Below are 17,852 nucleotides of genomic sequence, written 5' to 3' on the forward strand. Positions count from 1 at the left end.
GGCTCAAGACCCAAGTGTAAATGGGTCATGACGGGCCAGAAACAGTAAATAGTCTGGGGGTGGAGGCCTTGGCATGGTTTCGGTCAAATCCTGCCCGCTTCCCCAGTGGGCTGGGTCTTGCTTGTCACTCACCCCTGCAGCTCCTGTGTTGTGGGACTGGCTGAACTTGGCTATCTGCTCCGGGCATTGCAACCCTGAGGTTGCAGTGCCACTCAGGTTTGGCCTTGCCCCCTTGACTGGACCAAATTTATGTGAGTGGAGTTGTGACCTGGCTCATGGGGTTGCAGTGTCACACGCTCAAATTTGTCCTACTCAGACTCCCACCATCATGATGGCTTGGCTAAAGCTGAATGGTGCTGGGAACCCAGAGGCTGCAGTGCTTGCAAAAGGAAGGCGAGCTCAGCTAGCCCCGTGGGACAGGAGCCAGGGCCAGCTTTAGGCCAATTCGCCTGATTCCCAGGAATCGGGCCCCGCACCTAAGAGGGCCCCGCGCCTTAGACACCTTTTTTTTTTAAATGTACCCCTGGTCCCTGGCTGCGATCTGCTCAGGGGTCTTCCGTGGTCCCGCTCCCTTGAGCGAAGTGCAGGTCAGAGCGTGGCAAGCCCACTCTCCCGGCTGGAGCTCCAGCCGGAGCGCGGTAAGCCCCGCTCTCCCGGCTGGAGCTCCGGGCCTTTAAATAGCCTCCTGGGTCTGTCACCTGGGGTAGTGAGGGGCTCCGGGGGCTATTTAAAGGGTCAGGGCTCCAGCTGCCTGCCTCTGCCACCCCAGTCCTTTAAATAGCTGCCAGAGCCCCGCCACCCCCATGCATTCCACAGGGCTCCCGCGGCTATTTAAAAGGTCCAGGGCGGGGTAGAAGCTGGGGAGCCCCAGGCCCTTTAAATAGCCACCTAAGCCCTGGGATAGCAGGGAGCTTGGGGGCTATTTAAAGGGCTGGGGCTCCAGCTGCCTCTGCTGCACCCCCTGCCCTGCCCACACCAGCCCTGCTCCCCCTGCCTGCAGCCAGCTCTGCACCCCGTGCCCACAGCCAGTCCCTGTCAAACCCCCTGCCGTGTCTCCAGTCAACCCCTGCCACACACCCTGGTAGCCCTGCCCAAAGCCAGCCAGCCCCCCACACACACTGCTGCCTGCACTAGCCCTGCACACCCTGCCCTGTCTGCAGCCAACCCCTGCTGCACCCCCTGCCTGAAGCCATCCAGTCTCACACTCCTCTGTCTCCAGCCCTGCCAACCCCTGCTGCATGCCCCCACAGCCTTGCCTGAAGCCAGCCCACCCCACACACCCCCATCTCCAACCAGCCCCACACCCCTTGCCCTGCCTGCAGCCAGACCCTACCTCCAGTCAGCCCCTGCCCTGCCTCCAGCCAGCCCCATGTCCACTTGTGCCCTGCAGTTCCCAGGGCAGTAACCCTGCACACCTGCTTCAATGAGGGGGGCATGGAGCAGCTGGGACCCACATGTGAAACGGCAGTCATTAATAACCAGTCAACAGCATAGATGATGCAATGTACATAATATATAATTTTATTATTTATATAGTTATGGAAAGTAAACAATACATGAAAGAAATGAGAGGCTTTTTTTCCACTTTTTTTTTTTAAGTCATCCCTGCAGGGCCCCGCTGAAAATGTTCGAATTGGGCCCCGCACTTCCTAAAGCGAGCCCTGACAGGAGCTGCCACACAACTGTTTGGAACATTCTGACGACTCAATTTTGGATCCTGACCCATGGGTTGAGAAACCTTGTCTTAGATTATTAAAGCCAAGGTATAAATCCAGGGACTAATACTTCTAGTTCCAAATGCAGCAACAGCTAGACAAGGGAGACTTCAAGGGTATGTGGATGAGAAGATGGTGAGAAGAGGGAGAGTTTAAATTTATTTGGTTCCATGGAGTTTTTGGGATCAGGATGAGCCAGTACAGAAGGGATGGAACTAAACTGTTGTACAAAATATGGATATAATTTTGGTGGATTATTTAAATGCTGAAGAAAGCCAACAGGTACTGAGAAGAACTCAGGGCAAAGACATCTGTTAGAGATGGCAATAGAACAAAGGTGTCTCTGTATCTAGTAAAGGATAGGACAGAAATTACAGCTGAACCATATGAAGGGCAGGTTGATCAGAGAAGAACATTCCAGAAAAACAGGGTATCAGATTAGAAAGTTAAATTAATATAGGCACACAGCCCAAAATTAAAACTAGAACTGGCTAGAAATGAGTGTGAGAAGCTTACATTCAAAAATAGGTGAACTGGAATGCCTGACAATAAAGTATCTTGATAAAGTAGGCATTACTGAAATATGGTGGGATGACAGTAGTAATAGGCCGGTGAACAGAAAATCATGCCACCTTCTTACAAGCTGATTATATTAGTTTTCTTACTGCTTCCTCTGATTGCCACTGTCAGACACACTGGTCTGATGGCAATTCCTATGCTCTCATTACTGTCAGCACTGTAGTCAATACAGCAACATGAGAATGAGCTGGATTTCTGACTCTTGCATCATCAATTAATTCTGCCCTTATTTACATTTTTGCAACCCCTAGGAGATTTGATGAGGATTGGAAAGATGTAATAAGGGCAGAATTTAGCCTACAAAATAGTTTATTACTGCTGGTGCTGAAAGAACTGAAAACAACACAGCTTGATTTTCAATGCCTAGAATGAACTCAAGAGTTGACAGTTATTCAAGTCAAAAGGTTTGGTTTTGTTTTTTTAATCTGTAAGCAGAACTGCATATTAAGCCACTTTCTGAGCCAGAATAGAGAGGGAGGTTTTGCTTGCATAGTATCTCAGACTCCCACTTTAGACTTGACCAAAGCCTACAAACCTGTTGAAGGTGGAATCGCTCTATCAATTTGGGATAAGGTTTGTTTTTTTTCTTATTTGACCATTTTAGAGTAATTTTTTGCCTTACCTGTGCCAGTTTTATAAATGTCCAGTGTAATGAAGGACACTGCTCAGAGTACACCTCTACCTGCTATAACGCAACCCGATATAACACGGGTTCGCATATAGCGCGGTAGCAGCAGGGCTCCAGCAGAGCTTTAAAGGGTCCGGGGTTCCAGCTGCTGCAGGGAGCCCCGGGTCCTTTAAATCACCGCTGGAGCCCTGCTGCTGCTACCCCAGGGCTGTGGCAGCGGGGCTCCACTGGCAATTTAAAAGGCCTGGGGCTCCCTGCGGCCAGAGCCCCCGGCTCTTTAAATCACCGCTGCAGCCCTGCCACCGCTACACTGATATAACGGCATTTCACCTATAAGGCGGTAGGGATTTTTGGCTCCCAATGACTGCATTATATAAGGGTAGAAGTGGACTATAGAGGGTGAGAAGACTAGGAAGGGTGTTTTCTTTTTAATTTCTCTAGGGGTAGAAACTGTGAGGAAAAACTCTATAGGACAGAAACAACGAGGAGTCCTTGTGGCACCTTAGCGACTAACAAAATTATTTATGCCCAAATAAATTTGTTAGTATCTAAGGTGCGACAAGGGCTCCTCGTTGTTTTCGCTAATACGGACTAACACGGCTACCACTCTGAAATCTATAGGACAAACTGGTTCTTAGCAATTAGCGCTGGCTGGCCAACATGAATTCTGTTTCATGAAGTTTTGATGTTTTGACATTTGGTTTCATTCTGCATTGGAGCAAAAACTAGAACTTCTGCAATTTAGAGAGAGAGACACCTCAGAGTTACCAGTAGCCTGGTGCTAAGGTGGTTCAAGTCCCTGATTCAGAGCAGGAACTTGAATCTCTCACATACCAGGGGAATATCCAGTTGCTATTCTGGGGTAAGAGGTCTGTCTCTTTCCCTGTAGACCTGAGAAACCTTTCCAGTGAGAGACCACTTTTATCAAAAAAATTCCTGACCAAGTCTATCAGCAATACTGCTACTTAATTAGTCCTCTGTGCCATAACTTCCCCACCACTACATGGCAGCACAGCATGACTTTATACTGCTGTGAAGTCAAAGCTCTATCTGGGCCGCTTCAACCCAATTGTCACTCTACTTGACCATGTTGCCTCTTGCACAAACTTTGCTTATAAGCTCCATGCAGAGGTAATAGTCTATGGTGGTTTTACCTACTTTCGTGGGTAATGCTGGGAGTGTGGCTAACAGAACTTTTAAAAGACTAAATTATAGCACAGAATCTCTAGTCCAACTAGAGAATTTCTGAAGCAAAACATGGGCTCAGCAGTTCTAGATTTAATGAAACATGTAGGCCAGATTTTCTAAAGGAGCATCTAAGTGTATGTGCCCAAAATTGCACCTTCCATTTTTTTTTGGACATGTAATTTTAGTGTCACAAGGTCATTGCATGCCTAGAATCTTGTGTGCAGATTTGGTAGCTGGTGGCTCTACCTTCTGCTGTTCGTCTGCCTGTTTGGTGGACACACTTATTTTTAATTTGGGTTTTGGGTTGAGGTGTTCAAATGGGTTTGGTGGATAACTGCCCATAGGCAGCCCTCTACATTATGTAGAATTGTGTATTTTAATTTAAGGGAGAGGAGTCCTGAATATAAGAAGGATGGCTATGGATACCATTCTAAATGTACAGCTGAGTTTTCTGGGAACATGAATTTAAAGTCAGGATTGAGGTCAGTTAGGGAATGGGCCCCTTGCCGTCAAGTTCTGACTGTCCTGGTATCCTGAAAATAATCTTGTCCTGGATATTTTAAATACCTCTGATTAATGCTGCCAGAGACATTGCCAGGGGCACAAAGACACTTAAACTGTGAGCCACTTGCAGTGAAAAAAGACTGCAGTAACCCTGGAAGCAGTGAATGTGACTGAAAGGGATTCTATTCTGAAAAAACTACTGGAGGGGGCCCAGAGGTTTTTCCATATTTATAGGAATTCTGGGGTTGTCCCTTGGTTGGAGCAAACTGGGGGCCTGCAACCAGCTCAAATGGGACCCGCTGAGGTCAGTACTATCTCTGTTGGCCCTGGCATTGCCTCTGAGGTTTCCTGTCTCTCTTTTTTCCTCAGTTCCTTCCTATCTTCTCCCAAAGATCTTATCCTGTTCTGCTCTTTTCTTTCTCTACATCCTGTTGTCTGTCTTTTCCCATTTGCGCTCTGTCTCTCTCTCGCTCTCCTTTTTTTGGATTGGATTAATTGATTTTAATTTGAGTGAGTCACTGCTGTACCCCCGGTTAGTTAAAATCTCTTTATGATGTTTCATTTCCTGAACTTCAAAGTGAAAACATGGAGGCTGTCAGCTGTTACAACAGAATGAAGATCAGGCTGGAAGGAAACACAGTTCAGAACCTGTCCTGTCTGTCTGTATAGGTATGACCACACATCAGCATTAGACTGTGATAGGCTAGCACAGAGGAAAAAAAACCTGATGACATGCTTATTGCGCCTGAATGCAGAAGACATAATGTTATATCAGAAGAATGTCTACTAAATCCAAAACCTACAAGAAGAGAATAAAGATCCTCTTACCGATCAGGGTGTACTCCAGGATGTACCAATAAGGGTGTTTACTCAATTTCCTCTAAATGTTTAATTTCTCAAACGTCCTGATCCTACAATAAGAAAGCAAATGTTTTTGACTCAGGGAATCAATAACATTTTGGGAGCTGCCTCTTATGTTTATATTGCAAAATATTTACAACAGTATTAGCCCCGGCTCTTTGACCATAGCAATGCAGTAGGGTTCCCAGCTCTCCCTCCTCCATACACTCTTTAAAAAAAAAACAAAAAAAACAAAACTCAGATTAAGCCCTAATCCAGCCAAGCACTTAAGTATATGCTTAACTCATTGAAGTGCATAGGAATACTAGCCTACTTAAAGCACATGCTTCATTGGATTGTGGCTTATGTGAATTACTGGCCTTTTAAATTTAAAAAAAAAAAGAAGCAAATACTCAAATATGCAGTTGTACAGTTTATTTTCGAAGGGACCAGGATATTTATATCACCTAAAACCTTCTCTTCACCTTACACTTGTCTGAACCCCCCCTTTGAATCTTCATGAACCTGGAAACTGATCAAATGCCTCCGGTATTTCCATAATACTGCACATACTAGTAAAGATATTGTTCTCTGATATGTGCTCCTGGCTGAATAAAAATTGCATTGAAATGTCTCTACCGACCATTGACAGATAGGGTAGATATGTTCATATAATGATAGAATTTGAATATGCAGATACTTTTATCTTTTAAAGGATATTAACTTTTTTTCCAGATATCTCACAAAAAATAGTGTGTGTGTGATTGTGAGAGGCAGGACTGTATAATCAGCAGGTCCACCTCATTCCATGAAATGGGCAAAATATGGGGCCCGGGCTATAAAGTTTGTCATGTATACATGTCTTACTAGTGACAGTAGAATGTTCGTACAAAGATTGAGGGCAGTACAACCGTTATATATTACTTCATTTGCAGGTGTCGATCCTGCACAGGGTTCTGCTTGCTCGAACCATGCACCCTGTGTGGGGCATCAGTGAAGTTGGTGGCATGCCGCATGGGCCTATGGGTGCCTGTTAGCAGAACCGCATGCAGGGGATTGGGTCCTTAGTAATGTCATTCTGAAATTCAGCAGTGGTTAGTAGGGAAAATATTAATATAGAGCACTTTCAGAACCACCATTGTTCCTTCCCTATTTTTAGGCTATTTTTGCATGCAGTTATTTGTTTTGTGTATGTATTTGCAGTTATGCAAATCAGGCTCACAGTTCCACACCTAATTGTTGGAAAATAAAGCTCTCAAAATCCCATCCTGAGATTTCAGTGTTACCAGTCAAATTATACCAGTTAAGCAGTTGACAGTCACATACATCTTTTTCAGAGCTGCCACTTCAGACTGTCTGCAGCAGAATCATGTGAAGAACCCTGCCTTGGGTTAGTGTGGGTTTGCACTCAGTCCATATTTGGAAGGTTTCCTATGCAACCAAAAGAGTTACTTTGCCTTCCCGCTCTCTTCCCTCTTTCAACCTCCCCCCCCAAAAAAAGGGGGCCTGAGTTCTATAGAATCAGATTATGTGGGTTTTTGATACTGCCCTTGGAGTTTGAGAAAAACCTGGGAACTCTTAACTACTTAGGGGTAAGGCACATCAGATGCTATGGAGTAAATAGGTTTATGGAGACTTTCTTCTCAGAGTGATGCCATGTAGTGTTTTAATAGACTTTTGCCCTTGAACTTGTATCTGGTTGTGTCAGTTTGTGAAGAAGAGTTCTCTGGTGTCTGTCAACTTTAATTCTGTTATATTTGATGTAGATGAATTTGCTCATTCTTCATTACAAAATAGGTCCTGTAAAAAACTCTCATTCATTTCTGTTCTGCTCTAGGATTAACAGGGGATTGTTATCCTCATGTCCTTGCTTGTTGGACGTAGGAATCCAGGCTGTGACCTAAGAGTTTACACACACTACGGAGCATTACAATTCACCTGACAGTGAAATCTGCATCCTGCTTACATTGCATTGAGAGAATGCAGATTTTAGCTAGCAAATACAGAAGCTACATTTTGTGCTAATGAATTAAACCCTAAGGTGCCTTTTTATTTACTGTGAATTCTTTTCATTTGCTGACAAAGTTTGGAGTTAGAGATTAGCAGGTACAATAGTTTTTCTTGCCGGGGCGAATTTATATACATCGACTAGAAATGGAGAAGAAGAAACCCCAAAGAGATGAGACGATATGAATCACAGTTTTTGGCAAGCATATCTGTTACTAGGTGTCAGGTAATTAAGTTGTTCCATTCTAAATTTTGCCTAAACCACAATATATGGGATCAGTTTCTGTTAAACAGGATTTTTAAAGAATTCATTCATAAGATTACTTGCTTAATACTCTAAGAACTAGCATTAGAAAACATAGTAGTGTTTGAGACCTTATGTGTAATGAAGGAGAACATGGAAAAACTGACAGACATTCAAATGAACCTGCAGATCAGTGATACTCGTGCTCTTCATGGTATCAACCAGAAGTGGTAACCAATCTCAGTTTATATTTAAACTTTTTAATTTTTTTTCGATTCTTGGACTTACACAACATGATTTAAAATTATTCCTTCCACCACTTTTGGAGCATGCTCACAACTTACAATTCCAACTGTGTATGTTTGTCATTCCCACAAACCACAGCTGCCTCCTAAAACAAAGTCCTCTTTCTCCATTTATCACTTGCTTAGCAATGTCCTCCTCTTAGTGACTTTAGGAAACTTTCTTGATTTGTCTAGTCAATAAAACAAAGGCATATTTCCATATCCTACTTTTTTATTTTGTATTGTTCTGAAGGACAGAAAACCCCTGTGTGCTTCTGAATGCATTTGGGTACTGCTATGCTCTTATATGCCATAAGATACAATGACATATGATTTGATGCATGCCCTATAAAAGTAATGCTTACCATGTCTATGAAGGTTGAGAGCACTTTTTTGAGACTGAGTGGAAGCCACATAGTTGTCATGGGTCCAGGCAGAAAGCAATTTTCATGTTACAAATTAACCTAGGATTTTTAATACAAATGATTAACCTAAACTCCATGTCCCATCATTGGCTGTTCCAATTACTTATGCCATAGACACACCTATTTAGTTCCTGAAAATAGTCTCTCAAAGTCACATGGTTAAAATCTAAATGAAATATAAGCCTACTTTGGCATAAACACTGGGTGCAGTTTTGTGCAGCAGCAGAAGGAACCTTTTAATCATTGTGATCAGTAGTTTCCATGTTTACCTTCCTGGTTGGTTTTGCGCCCCTTTTTAGGCTGATTTCGTTTGGTTTTTTAAAATTGTATCTGTGATCAAATGCAAAGCATCCATTATTCAAATTATTCTGCTTTCTCTGGGCAGCTATTACTCCACCTTTGCTGTGCTATTGCTTTGTTTGGAATTTAGTCCCTAAGGAATTTATGCACCATGCAGGGCTCTTTTGTTGTATAAGGTTACATGAAGAAGAAAATAGACTCCCTCACCCTAAGGTTCAAAGAGGAGTAGTGTTTGCTTTACTCAGTGAAACAAAACAATGTTTAACCCTTTCTCCCTGATGCCAGAGCATCATACATTGGTATTCCTGATAAACAGGACTGTAAGCAATACTGGATTTACATTGTTTGAACAAGTGTACTGAATTTTAATTCCCCAACTCATGGTTTAGGATCACATGTGGTTATTAAAACTATTTTATTTTGAACCTAAAGGAAAGTGTTTTTTTATTGCCCTCATGACTTTCCCCTTCTTTGTTCTGCCCCTGTGTGTAGTCTTGCTACTTAGTTCAAGAGCCTTCTCCTCTGCCACTTCTATTGTCTGAAACAGTTTCTGTCTCGGCAATTTTCCACCTCAATTCAAATTTCAGCTGCAAACCTCTGATTTCCACGAGCTCTTGACCTTTCTGTCACACTCACTTTACTATTATTTTTTATATATGGCATATCACTCTATAACTGTATTGTGCAACCTTTGGTAAAAAGCAGTTTGGGATGAATTTTGAATGAGACGCTTTTTGAAAGGCATGTCAATGGCAAAACTCTTGACTTCACTAAGAGCAGAGTCAAATTCTTAAAAGTTCTGTTGTAAAACTGAAAGGAAACTCATATGGAACTACAGCTGAACTTGAAATCATACATATTGTTCTCAGGAAAGCTCTGGGATACAGAAATTTTTGCAATCCTAAAGCTATATGCCTCTTATCTAGATACCATAAGGATAGGGGTAAGTAAATACCTATATTACTAAAATTGTCTTAACTTTCAGGGGGCAAAAGGTAAATGTATTTTTCTTAGGCATTTATTTCTTAAAATTTTATCTTATTTCATCAATTTGTGACTGACAACAGATTTGTAGTGAGATTTTAGTGTAGTTATACTAAACAATTCATAAATTCTTGAATTCTGCTAATTTCTGGATATTTTCCTTTTTATAAATATTAACATTCAGTCATTAACAACAGAAAGTAGATAAATGAGGAACCAAGATGCCATTCATCTTTTAACCTGTGGTGGGAGGGAAGACACTGTCTGGTATTTCTCATGGGTCCAGTTGCTGAAACAGGAGAGTTTTTTGCTTGGAGATGTATCTGAACAGTAACCATAAAGGTCCTGGCCATTTCCTGGGGATTAATGACAGGCTTGACAAGAGAAGCTGGTCTGAGGCTATTAACCCAAGATGGTCATTAATCTCCAGGAAAAGTCCTGTGCTCTAGCTAGTTTCTGTATTTTAGATGGCTTGCATCCCCATCTACCACCTGAGAGGGTATAAGTAACTGTTTTGCTCACCTAGATATAGAGGGCAGGGAGAAGTCCCCCTGAGACTCACCCCAGACAGTGAAAATGTAAACAAACCCCAAATGTGTGGGTTTCCAAGAGGTGACACCTTTCCAGTCATACGTGCAAGGGATTTCTGAGTTCTCCTGCTAGTGTAGGTAAACCACCTCCCTGAGAGGTCATAGCTAAGTTAATGGAAGAATTCTTCTGGCAGCATAGCATACACTGGGGTTAAGTCTGAACAACTGTCTCTCTCAGCGATGTGGATTTTTCACACCCCTGAGAGACATAGCTCTGCTGATGTAAGTTCCCAGTGTAGACCAGCTCTCAGTTAAGATTTCAAACCATCTAACAGCCATATTTAAAGTAGATATGGAAAAGTTCCATGTCTTCATTTTTTCCCACATATATGTGGAGCATTGGAATATCTACCTTGTCATCTTTTGGATTGTAGGATTTGTCAGCTTCTGAGAGCACACAGATTTTACCTCTCATGTAAAAAGGAATTTTTATCACCATCTCAAAAGATGTTTTATTTTTTTCTCAATACCCAGTAGTAATCAAATCGGTGACAATTTTTGCCCTTTTAGCATTGTGCCAAGAGAGTTTTTATTAGGGTCTTCTGATTGACATTCTAGTGCAGGGGTTCTCAAACTGGGGTCTGGGACCCCTCGGGGTCGCGAGGTTATTATGGGGGGGGGTCGCAAGTTTTATTATACATTTTAAAAACACAGCCAAAAAATGTTGCTGTGTTTATGGGTGAAACCACGTTATATTGAACTTGCTTTGATCCCCTGGAGCATGCAGCCCCCCCCCCCCATCCTCCCGGAGCGCTGCTTTACTGTGATATATCGGGGTAGAGGTTTATTAAATGGATGTTTTTCTTTGTGTTTGTAAGACATGTCATATACAATTAAATAAAATTGAATTGGGGTAATATGAGCTGTGCAAATGTCATTAACAGATTTTCTTCCCATTACACTAGCCTCATTAAAGCCAGGGACAGGATCTGGAGTAGAACAGACTGAGGTGCTGCTGATTTCTAATTTTAAACTGTTTACTGATGGCATGATCAAAAGACCTGCTAGGAGAGAAATCTCTTATGAGATAGGACTTCATCCTGCAAGTTTCTTAGCTCCTTCTTTGAAATACTGAGAACCCTCAGCTCCTATTGACTCTGCAGGAGTTAAGGGTGGTCAAAGCTGAAAAAATTAAACTGCCCACATGACTAAAAAACCCAAACCAAACTCACAAGAGAAAACAAAACCACCATCCAGGTCCTGTAGCTGCCAAACCCCAGAAGTTGGCTCTGTTTTTACTTCTGAAACTGGACGTGAGACTGAATTTAATTAATGGGTTTGACTTGCTCTAGAAACGCATAGTAAAGAGCCCATCCTCCCTACATTTCTCATAGATGCTGTAAACATACAAATGTTGTGTATTTACTCATGAAAACTTGCCAGCATCATTGTGCTTGATACAGCTGAATGCCTCGAGCGGATGGCAAGCCAATGATGGCAACAAATCCCTTGCTCTTTGAACACACAGATCATTTCCACAAAGAAGCAGCAGGTTACAAGGGGTTAGATGGCTAATGTCACTTCCTTAGGTCCACATGAGTTCTGCTCAAAAAACAGCATTAACAATACTGTTATGGAATATCATATATGCAGACAAAATGTAAATATTGATCTTATGAAGAATTTTATTACAGGTTAAATCCATGTATCCCAAAATATTTGCGTTTTGAGATTTTTCCTGCCATACTGTGGAAGAGTTCCTTAATCCCTTTTAAAACAAACAGGCAAACAAAAAGAGATCCCCACAAGTTTTGGAATTTCTTAGGCCATATTGCTTGTTACTATGTTGTTTTTAGTTACGTTTTGTGAAGTATAGGAATGAAACCTAGAAATGGCCAGATTGTATCAGTCCCAAGTCTAGTCCACTAGTCTGTTAGTGGCCTGCAACAGATACTTCAGAGGAAGGGCAAAAACCCGTCAGGATATCTAGGATATCCTTCCCCCACACCCCCGCAGGCAGTTTTCCACCTATTCCCCAATACTTAGAGATTGCCATAAACCCTGAAATATGAAGGTTTGTTTCTTCCAAAACTTATTTTTTATCTTTATTAGCAGTAGTCTGGAAATTCATGTTGTCCATATAAATATCTGATCTCCCTTTGAATCTTTCTGAGTTCTTGCCTTCAATTGTATGTTGTGGCAACCTGTTTCATGGGCTAATTGTGTGTTTCTGTGTTTCTGGTTAAGGCACTGGACAGAGATTCAGAGAACTGGGTTTCAGTCTTGGTTCTGCCATAACCTTCCTATGTGGTTTGGGGGAACTAATTTAAGCATGTGCTTAATTTACATGCTTAAGTCACTGGGCTACTCCTGTGTTTAAAGTTAACGTAAGTGCTTTTTTGAAACAGGGCCTATAAATCTGTCTCTCATTCCCTTTCTATAAACTGGGAATGACACTTCCCTACTACATAGAGCTGTGATGAGTATAATAAATTCATTAGTGTTTGTGAGGTGCTCAGGTATTCGTGATGGGGGCATATGGATAAATAATTATGGGCTGTACCAGTGCAAACCACACATTTTAATCCAGTAAACCTCTCTCCATTTTTCAATAACTTTAATAACTTAAAAGGAAACATGGATCTTTTCAAATCTGGTCCAAAAACAAGTGTTTGGGTAACACCTTTTAGCCCAGAGCACATCTTCATTGCTAAGCTTAAACCTTTGGACACATTTGTAACTGGTAACTTAAATACTGACATTGGTATTTCTTTTTGTGAAAGTTCACAAAGAATGCCATCAAAGCACTGCCTGGTTTGGATGCTCCTCATTACGAGAGAACATTCAATAAGTCAGAATCTAAATCTTTCAACTAACTCTTCTGTATTCAACAGCTTTAAAACAAAGACTCTGCTCATTTATTTTATTATGAAGGCTATCCCTGAAGCACGGAGAGACATTTTACCCTGTAAATGTTTAGTGTAACCCTCTCTAATGCACAGGTCTTGGCCCTGGTAGTGATTCTGCAAGTTCAATGGATTTTCCTGTCCAGTCATCTCCACTACATAGCAGGTCAAACCACATTCCCAGGGTGAAATCCCAGCATGGGGCAGCTGCACTGGCTGGACTCTGAAGTAAACAGCCATAGGCTCTGCTGACTGGGGTGTTCTTACTGAGGAAGGTGGGGTTGCTAATTGCCTTTTTGTAACAAGCTGAAGGCAGAGCATTACTGTCCCCCACCCCTACTTGTTTGCTTGTCTCCTCCACCTGGTGCATCAGTCAGTCATTTAGATTATGAACTCTCTGGGAGAAGGACTTTTTTTTTTTTTTTTTTTTAACTGCATGTTTATACAATGCTTAGCACAATGGGGTCCTATTCCCCAACTGGGGCAATACAAATAATAATAAATAGCATAGGTGGGCTATGTCACAGAAATGTCACATGTTTGGGCTCATGTAGTTTTCCTTGAATTTTTCTGTTGGGGGGGCAGAATGCCTTCTCATCCCAGAACTGATAGGGAGTGGAACTCCTGAATCCACAGGATTCATGGAGACTCTGTTTCTGCCTAGCGGCTCCACCTCCTCTAGACCCCTAGGCACATGGCTCCTCCAGCAGTATTGCTCCCAGGGACTCCTCTTTCAGTGCCCCTTGAGCTTCCCCAAAAGGTTCCAAATTGCAGAGAGGAGAAGAGTAAGTTAATGCTGGAAAGGTAAGAATTAATTTACCTTCCAAAGTCCCACAGGTTTCAGCCAAGTACAATACATTCTCCTCAGCTCTCCCACCAGCTTCACACCTCCCACACCATGAAGCCTCATGGAGGGGCATTTATGGGGTCAAGGGAGTAGGAGGAGTCATGTGGTAGAAGTGGTGTTTCCCTTCCATTCACTCCTGTCAGGCTGAGATATTCTGGATCCCAGTCCCTTCTCTCCTCTATCATCTGTCATCCTGGGTCATAGCTTGGAAAATGTAAAGATTGCAGTCTGATTCCATATAAAAAAAAAAGTCCAGAGTAGACAATTTCAGAAGGGAAAATATTAGATCCTGTAATCCCTTCACTCAGATTAGAGATATTGCCATTAGACTGACAGTAAGTAATAAATCTATCTCTGAAGGTTATAGAAAATCAAAGGACTGGCTTAGCAGCTATGGTTCAAATGCTGCGTCCTGCATTTTAAAGTGAATATGGTAGTATAATATTCTGAGATAAATTAGCTGAATGTGACAGATCTCATGCAATATTTGGAATAATTATCATGTGTACTAATGGTATAAGATCAAAAATCAACTCTGTACAGCGCCTAGCATAGTGGGTTCCCCAATCCAGCAAGGCTGTTGAGGAACTACTGCAGTACTACTACTTGTCCTTTGTTTACTATCCCACTGGTCATATAGCTGCATCTTTCGGCACCTAGATACCTTTAAAAAGCTGGTCCCCAGTTCCCATTGAAACAACTAGTTTAGGCTCCGCTGAAAAATCCTAGTCTTAACTCTTAGAATGCTGGTATTTCCGCACCAAATCAAAGTTTGAGGATGCTGCATCTACAGTCTGCTGTGCAATAATAAAATGGGAGCTATGAATGGATGGTAACAAGGCTGAAGGCTTTTGAGAATGAAAACACCTCCCTCCTAGTATCACAGGCCCTATCTACATGGGCAGAATGGGGCCTTTTTCTTCCCAACCAAGTGAGCTCAATTGAATTAGTTTAACTTGACTGAACCCTTCCTTCCCTGCTCCCTCACCCCCAACACCCATGTAGATATAGTTTAGGATCTTGAAGATCACTTGGGGTGTAAAGTGGGATGCCTAGGCTACCATCAGACTAACTAAAACCATGTTAAAGGGGTTAAACTCTGTGCCTACATAGGTGCGTGTGTTCATTCAAGTTAAACTAACAGAAAAAGCTCTTCTCTTGCCTGCATGGACAGGACCTTACTTTGTAAAAAGTAAACACTGATGCAGCTGGAAGTGAATGCTACTGATCTGTTTATGTAATTTGTATATATTGGCTCTTATTAAAGACAGCAGTGACCACACATCCATTCCTTCTCTATTTCTATCATTACTCTTGTGCTGACTGCGTGGTGGCATGTTAAACAAAACAAAAATCTACCTGAACATCTGTAAACTCAGTCACGTGCACCTCATCCCATACTCAACACAACTGCTTATGCATTTAGAGCAGATTTTATCTGCAAATTTAAATTACTACTGGCCACTGTTTTGGAAACATCTGTTTTACTCACGTAATGTAACTCAAAACTATCTGAAAATGCACTGACAGACATTTGGATCAGATTGTGTGATGGTTCAAGGTGTATGAGTGTCATGGAGTCACCGGGCGATGCTCTGGAACTGCTCCCCACCAAGCCAGTCAGGACTTTGGGGAGCCTCCTCTCCCTTGGAGCAGACTTGTTCAGGGCAAGAAGCTCCCATGGCTTCACCTCCTGGATCTCTCCTTGGAGCATTCGGCATCCTCTGCCCCTCCTTGCGCTTCCCACAGCGAGCCGATCCCAGCGGGGTCCTGGGGAAGCCACAAGGTCCTGCACCCCCACTTTGCAGTCAGATTGACTCTCAGCCAGCCAGTAAAACAGAGGTTTATTCGATGACAGGAACAGGGTCTAAAACAGAGCTTGTAGTAGGTACAAGTCTGCACTTCACTCCTCTTCCCCAGCCAGCTCCAGACTAACAATCCCTCCAGCCTCTCCTCTCTGCTCCGTTCCTTTCCTGGGCCAGGAGGTCACCTGATCTCTTTGTCTCCAACATCTTCAGTTGGCACCTTTGCAGAGCAGGGGCCCAGGCCATCAGTTGCCAGGAGACAGAGTGTCAGGCATTTAGGTGCACTGGCCCTTTGCTCTGCCAGATACTTAAGAACTGCCTAGGGGACACTGAGGAACCAACACAGTATTCAGAGAAAACATTAAGAACAGTCCCAGTCCGTCACAATGAGCCATTGAAATTGGTTTAAATTTCTCCATGGGGCAGGAAATGACTTCCCTGCAATCTTGTCTTTAATTTTTTTTTTTAATCCTATGAGATTGAAGCAGTTCAAGCATCCATTTGAATCTGAGCATACAAAAGTCACTGTTCCAAAACAGGGATAAAGTAAACCAGTGCAAGCAAAACTTAAACCAATGCAGAGTGAGGGCTGGTGAGTCTTGCCCACATGCTCAGGGTTTAGCTGATTGCCATATTTGGGGTCGAGAAGGAATTTTCCTCCAGGGCGGATTGGCAGGGGCCCTGGAGGTTTTTCGCCTTCCCCTGCAGCGTGGGGCATGGGTCACTTGCTGGTGGATTCTCTGCAGCTTGAGGTCTTCAAACCAATTTTGAGGATTTCAATAACTCAGTCCTGGGTTAGGGGTTGTTATAAAAGGGGATGGGTAGGGTTCTGTGGCCTGCCTTGTGCAGGAGGTCAGACTAGATGATCATATTGGTCCCTTCTGACCTATGAGTCTATGAGTATTGTCCTGGTTTAACTAAATCAGTGCAACATCACATCTTTAGTTAAACTGGTGCAACTGTTGTGTGTAGACCAGGACAGAGAGTGTGAAAGAGTGGATCTTTCCATTTACAGTTTCAGAGACAAGTTTCCCAAAAGCAGTAGAGTCACTAAAGCTCCTGTTACTTGGGGAGGAAAGGAATAAATGCCCCAATCCTGCAAGTGTTCTCTGTGAGCAGATCCCTGCACCATCACAAAGCTCTACTGATTTCTCTGGGGCTCTTTGCATAGGTGCAGGCATCCACTGGGACCTAAGGACTAGTCTACATGCAGAAGTTGCACCACTGTAGTTAAATCATTGAAGTTAAATCAGTACAACTCTGATCTCAGGAGACTCTTCACTCAGTTTGAGTGTTTAGCTTAGGGCTAGTCTACACTGGCAAGGCTAAAGCACTACCACTGCACCTCCACGAGGGGCATGGCTCCCAGCGCTGGTGTCCTGTTTACACTACTACTTTATAGTGCTGAAATTTGCAGCGCTTAGGGGTGTTTTTTCACACCCCTGAGCGAGACAGTTGCAGTGCTGTAAATTGCTAGTGTAGAAAAGCCCTTAGTTTTATGCCTTTACAAATCATGAAGCAAAGAAGGCAATTTCTAGGTATTCAGCTCCATCAGCCCACCAAGCAGGCTGCCAAGGATCCAGACAGGCAAGATGGCAGGTTTCTCAGGGAATTTCATCAAAATAGATCCAGTCTTGTGGAACATTTTAAATGTTGATGAATTGACAAATATATTGACAATTTCACTGAAAAATTTCTGACCAGCTCTATATTTTAAGTGAACCTAACACAGGGGTCTCAAACAGGTGGCCTGCAAGCTCTTCCCTGCGGCTCACCAAGCTCCCCGCATCCCCCACCCCATTACTTCCTGTCACCGCCAAACTTCCCTGCCCCTCCAAGTTATTTTCTGTGGCCGCTAAGCTCCCCATGCTGCTCCCCAGTGTTTGGGGCTGAGTGTCTCCCCTGGGGCTGCCTGCCGCCCCCACGCACTTCCCTCGAGTGTCCCCTGGCCTCCACTTGCTGCCCCCTCACTGCCCTGGAGCCTGCAGCTCACGATGACTCCGCTGGGCTCTACCAGCTTCTGGCATCACCTGCTGCCGCAAGCTCCTAGTACCCCCCCCCCCACT

General features: G+C 43.2%; 1 protein-coding gene across 3 annotated transcripts in view; it reads right to left on the bottom strand.

Annotated features, from left to right (window-relative positions):
* The window catches only part of C3H4orf19 (chromosome 3 C4orf19 homolog), a 77,693-nt gene that overhangs the window by 38,686 nt on the left and 21,155 nt on the right, over nt 1-17,852 (bottom strand). For 2 of the 3 annotated variants that reach the window (XM_050947917.1, XM_050947912.1), the window contains exon 2: nt 5,443-5,525. The exons of the other annotated variant lie outside the window; for it this stretch is intronic. The gene's annotated coding sequence lies outside the window, so the exon portion shown is untranslated. The remainder of the gene's footprint in view (nt 1-5,442; nt 5,526-17,852) is intronic. 3 annotated transcript variants of the gene reach the window in all.

Source organism: Gopherus flavomarginatus, chromosome 3 (genome assembly GCF_025201925.1).
Source record: "Gopherus flavomarginatus isolate rGopFla2 chromosome 3, rGopFla2.mat.asm, whole genome shotgun sequence".
In the NCBI taxonomy this organism is placed as follows: Eukaryota; Metazoa; Chordata; order Testudines; family Testudinidae; genus Gopherus; species Gopherus flavomarginatus.